The 5,230-nt window shown below is 55.4% G+C and overlaps 1 non-coding gene and 1 pseudogene across 1 annotated transcript; both read right to left on the bottom strand.

Annotated features, from left to right (window-relative positions):
* LOC126301193 (large subunit ribosomal RNA) overlaps nt 1-2,141 on the bottom strand; it is a 5,154-nt pseudogene extending 3,013 nt beyond the window's left edge.
* A 188-nt stretch (nt 2,142-2,329) lies between these two features.
* LOC126301213 (5.8S ribosomal RNA) lies at nt 2,330-2,484 on the bottom strand. Its single transcript, XR_007552979.1, has one exon. It is a non-coding gene; the product is annotated as a 5.8S ribosomal RNA (ribosomal RNA).
* Nucleotides 2,485-5,230: the final 2,746 nt, after the last annotated feature.

Genomic DNA, 5,230 nt, shown 5'->3' with positions numbered 1-5,230 from the left:
GATTCCAGGGAACTCGAACGCTCATGCAGAAAAGAAAACTCTTCCCCGATCTCCCGACGGCGTCTCCGGGTCCTTTTGGGTTACCCCGACGAGCATCTCTAAAAGAGGGGCCCGACTTATATCGGTTCCGCTGCCGGGTTCCGGAATAGGAACCGGATTCCCTTTCGCCCAACGGGGGCCAGCACAAAGTGCATCATGCTATGACGGCCCCCATCAACATCGGATTTCTCCTAGGGCTTAGGATCGACTGACTCGTGTGCAACGGCTGTTCACACGAAACCCTTCTCCGCGTCAGCCCTCCAGGGCCTCGCTGGAGTATTTGCTACTACCACCAAGATCTGCACCGACGGCGGCTCCAGGCAGGCTCACGCCCAGACCCTTCTGCGCCCACCGCCGCGACCCTCCTACTCGTCAGGGCTTCGCGGCCGGCCGCGAGGACCGGCCATGACTGCCAGACTGACGGCCGAGTATAGGCACGACGCTTCAGCGCCATCCATTTTCAGGGCTAGTTGCTTCGGCAGGTGAGTTGTTACACACTCCTTAGCGGATTCCGACTTCCATGGCCACCGTCCTGCTGTCTTAAGCAACCAACGCCTTTCATGGTTTCCCATGAGCGTCGATTCGGGCGCCTTAACTCGGCGTTTGGTTCATCCCACAGCGCCAGTTCTGCTTACCAAAAGTGGCCCACTTGGCACTCCGATCCGAGTCGTTTGCTCGCGGCTTCAGCATATCAAGCAAGCCGGAGATCTCACCCATTTAAAGTTTGAGAATAGGTTGAGGTCGTTTCGGCCCCAAGGCCTCTAATCATTCGCTTTACCGGATGAGACTCGTACGAGCACCAGCTATCCTGAGGGAAACTTCGGAGGGAACCAGCTACTAGATGGTTCGATTAGTCTTTCGCCCCTATACCCAGCTCCGACGATCGATTTGCACGTCAGAATCGCTACGGACCTCCATCAGGGTTTCCCCTGACTTCGTCCTGGCCAGGCATAGTTCACCATCTTTCGGGTCCCAACGTGTACGCTCTAGGTGCGCCTCACCTCGCAATGAGGACGAGACGCCCCGGGAGTGCGGAGGCCGCCGCCCCGTGAAGGGCGGGGAAGCCCCATCCTCCCTCGGCCCGCGCAAGGCGAGACCTTCACTTTCATTACGCCTTTAGGTTTCGTACAGCCCAATGACTCGCGCACATGTTAGACTCCTTGGTCCGTGTTTCAAGACGGGTCGTGAAATTGTCCAAAGCTGAAGCGCCGCTGACGGGAGCGATTATTCCGCCCGAGAGCATCCCGAGCCAACAGCGGCGCGGGTCCGGGGCCGGGCCAGGTAGGTCCGTCATCCGGGAAGAACCGCGCGCGCTTGCCGGGAGCCCGAGCGCCCAAAGGGGCGAATCGACTCCTCCAGATATACCGCCGAGCAGCCAGCCAGGACACCGGGGCTCTGCCCAACAGACGCGAACCGAGGCCCGCGGAAGGACAGGCTGCGCACCCGGGCCGTAGGCCGGCACCCAGCGGGTCGCGACGTCCTACTAGGGGAGAAGTGCGGCCCACCGCACACCGGAACGGCCCCACCCCGCGGCGAGTGGAAAGGCAACCGGACACGACCCCGCCGCGGATTGCTCCGCGCGGGCGGCCGGCCCCATCTGCCGAGGGCGGGGGCCAGTGGCCGGATGGGCGTGAATCTCACCCGTTCGACCTTTCGGACTTCTCACGTTTACCCCAGAACGGTTTCACGTACTTTTGAACTCTCTCTTCAAAATTCTTTTCAACTTTCCCTCACGGTACTTGTTCGCTATCGGTCTCGTGGTCATATTTAGTCTCAGATGGAGTTTACCACCCACTTGGAGCTGCACTCTCAAGCAACCCGACTCGAAGGAGAGGTCCCGCCGACGCTCGCACCGGCCGCTACGGGCCTGGCACCCTCTACGGGCCGTGGCCTCATTCAAGTTGGACTTGGGCTCGGCGCGAGGCGTCGGGGTAGTGGACCCTCCCAAACACCACATGCCACGACAGGCGGCAGCCTGCGGGGTTTGGTGCTGGACTCTTCCCTGTTCGCTCGCCGCTACTGGGGGAATCCTTGTTAGTTTCTTTTCCTCCGCTTAGTAATATGCTTAAATTCAGCGGGTAGTCTCGCCTGCTCTGAGGTCGTTGTACGAGGTGTCGCACGCCACACCGCCAGCCGGCTGTGCACGCTACCGAGAAAGTACCGGTATGCGAACCGCCAGGCGACGGGCGCGCATCGCACGTTTGAGGAGACGCGGCCGGCCACACAGGCGACCACGACACTCCCACGTCTCCGAAGCGGGACAAACGCCGCGCGCTTCAGTATACGTAGCCGACCCTCAGCCAGACGTGGCCCGGGAACGGAATCCATGGACCGCAATGTGCGTTCGAAACGTCGATGTTCATGTGTCCTGCAGTTCACATGTCGACGCGCAATTTGCTGCGTTCTTCATCGACCCACGAGCCGAGTGATCCACCGTCCTGGGTGATCTTTTCCTTTTCAGTCTCCCACTGTCTCTTTCAAGACAGTAGCATTTGCGGGACTGAGGCGTCTGACGGCCCCTGTTCCACTATTTTTTTGTGTCCAACGGCCTCACAGCCGATGGGCGTCGTACGGCTCCACACCGGGGCGGACAGGCACTCGGGCGAACGTCATTCAAAACCGGCGCCAGGCGCCAGGTACCGCAGGCCAGCCGCTCCAGAGCTTCAGCGCTCGTACCACACAACAACAACAACACTTCCGCTAGTTTTGAGAGGCACGCGTGGTTCCACACGCGGCGCACGGCCACTGCCGTACAGGTAGCGTGTTGCGCGACACGACACGCACATCGAAAGACATGCAGTCTAGTCGGTAATGATCCTTCCGCAGGTTCACCTACGGAAACCTTGTTACGACTTTTACTTCCTCTAAATGATCAAGTTTGGTCATCTTTCCGGTAGCATCGGCAACGACAGAGTCGATGCCGCGTACCAGTCCGAAGACCTCACTAAATCATTCAATCGGTAGTAGCGACGGGCGGTGTGTACAAAGGGCAGGGACGTAATCAACGCGAGCTTATGACTCGCGCTTACTGGGAATTCCTCGTTCATGGGGAACAATTGCAAGCCCCAATCCCTAGCACGAAGGAGGTTCAGCGGGTTACCCCGACCTTTCGGCCTAGGAAGACACGCTGATTCCTTCAGTGTAGCGCGCGTGCGGCCCAGAACATCTAAGGGCATCACAGACCTGTTATTGCTCAATCTCGTGCGGCTAGAAGCCGCCTGTCCCTCTAAGAAGAAAAGTAATCGCTGACAGCACGAAGGATGTCACGCGACTAGTTAGCAGGCTAGAGTCTCGTTCGTTATCGGAATTAACCAGACAAATCGCTCCACCAACTAAGAACGGCCATGCACCACCACCCACCGAATCAAGAAAGAGCTATCAATCTGTCAATCCTTCCGGTGTCCGGGCCTGGTGAGGTTTCCCGTGTTGAGTCAAATTAAGCCGCAGGCTCCACTCCTGGTGGTGCCCTTCCGTCAATTCCTTTAAGTTTCAGCTTTGCAACCATACTTCCCCCGGAACCCAAAAGCTTTGGTTTCCCGGAGGCTGCCCGCCGAGTCATCGGAGGAACTGCGGCGGATCGCTGGCTGGCATCGTTTATGGTTAGAACTAGGGCGGTATCTGATCGCCTTCGAACCTCTAACTTTCGTTCTTGATTAATGAAAACATACTTGGCAAATGCTTTCGCTTCTGTTCGTCTTGCGACGATCCAAGAATTTCACCTCTAACGTCGCAATACGAATGCCCCCGCCTGTCCCTATTAATCATTACCTCGGGTTCCGAAAACCAACAAAATAGAACCGAGGTCCTATTCCATTATTCCATGCACACAGTATTCAGGCGGGCTTGCCTGCTTTAAGCACTCTAATTTGTTCAAAGTAAACGTGCCGGCCCACCGAGACACTCAACAAAGAGCACCCTGGTAGGATTTAAACGGGGTCCGCCTCGGGACGCGAAAGCACCCCTTCGGCTCGCCCCACCGGCAGGACGTCCCACGATACATGCCAGTTAAACACCGACGGGCGGTGAACCAACAGCGTGGGACACAAATCCAACTACGAGCTTTTTAACCGCAACAACTTTAATATACGCTATTGGAGCTGGAATTACCGCGGCTGCTGGCACCAGACTTGCCCTCCAATAGATACTCGTTAAAGGATTTAAAGTGTACTCATTCCGATTACGGGGCCTCGGATGAGTCCCGTATCGTTATTTTTCGTCACTACCTCCCCGTGCCGGGAGTGGGTAATTTGCGCGCCTGCTGCCTTCCTTGGATGTGGTAGCCGTTTCTCAGGCTCCCTCTCCGGAATCGAACCCTGATTCCCCGTTACCCGTTACAACCATGGTAGGCGCAGAACCTACCATCGACAGTTGATAAGGCAGACATTTGAAAGATGCGTCGCCGGTACGAGGACCGTGCGATCAGCCCAAAGTTATTCAGAGTCACCAAGGCAAACGGACCAGACAAGCCAATCCGATTGGTTTTGATCTAATAAAAGCGTCCCTTCCATCTCTGGTCGGGACTCTGTTTTTTTTAAAAAAAAAAAAAAAATCTTTATTAACCAATGTTATATTATGATACAGAATAACCCACCACCTGAAGCATTAGTGGGTCTTTGCTTACATACAATAATACAATTACTACAGCATTCATTGCTTAATATTATTACCTACTTTTTAGTGTTAGTTTTTTGTTTTCACTATGGGCATTTCTACTTCTAATATTAACCTACTTAATCTAACTGCAACGTTACACACGTGCCAGCGTGAGTATAAACCTACTGTTTGTGGCCGGGCCCACTGAGCTGATCCCAGTGGGCATGCCCCTGGCACCGGGCTGGCCTAAGACGTTTGAACCGCTGCAGTTTATGTTAAGGTATTATCCTAACTTATCCTACTTCTTGTCCTATTCCTACGCTACTGTCAATTTCGGTGTGTTGGTCAAATCCGGTAGAAATGTGCACCCTCCTCCTGGTCCAGGAGCGTGGCGGATCCCAGCCGTGAAACGGCTGGCCAATTCCACGTCCGGCGGAAAGGGACGGGTGCACTTAGGTCTGGTCAGGTGTTTGTCAGTTTCGGGTTAATTTTGATTGTTCCTAAGAAAGTCCTTTAATATTTTGCCCGAGATCTCATTCGCAAGATTATTTAAAGTTTGAAAGTGATCCTCGCGCCTGAGTAAGTGGTACGTGTCTTG

This window comes from Schistocerca gregaria, unplaced genomic scaffold, assembly GCF_023897955.1.
Source record: "Schistocerca gregaria isolate iqSchGreg1 unplaced genomic scaffold, iqSchGreg1.2 ptg000045l, whole genome shotgun sequence".
Lineage (NCBI taxonomy): Eukaryota > Metazoa > Arthropoda > Insecta > Orthoptera > Acrididae > Schistocerca > Schistocerca gregaria.
The sequence above is the reverse complement of the archived record's forward strand: the minus strand, read 5'-3'. Positions and strand labels throughout refer to the sequence as shown.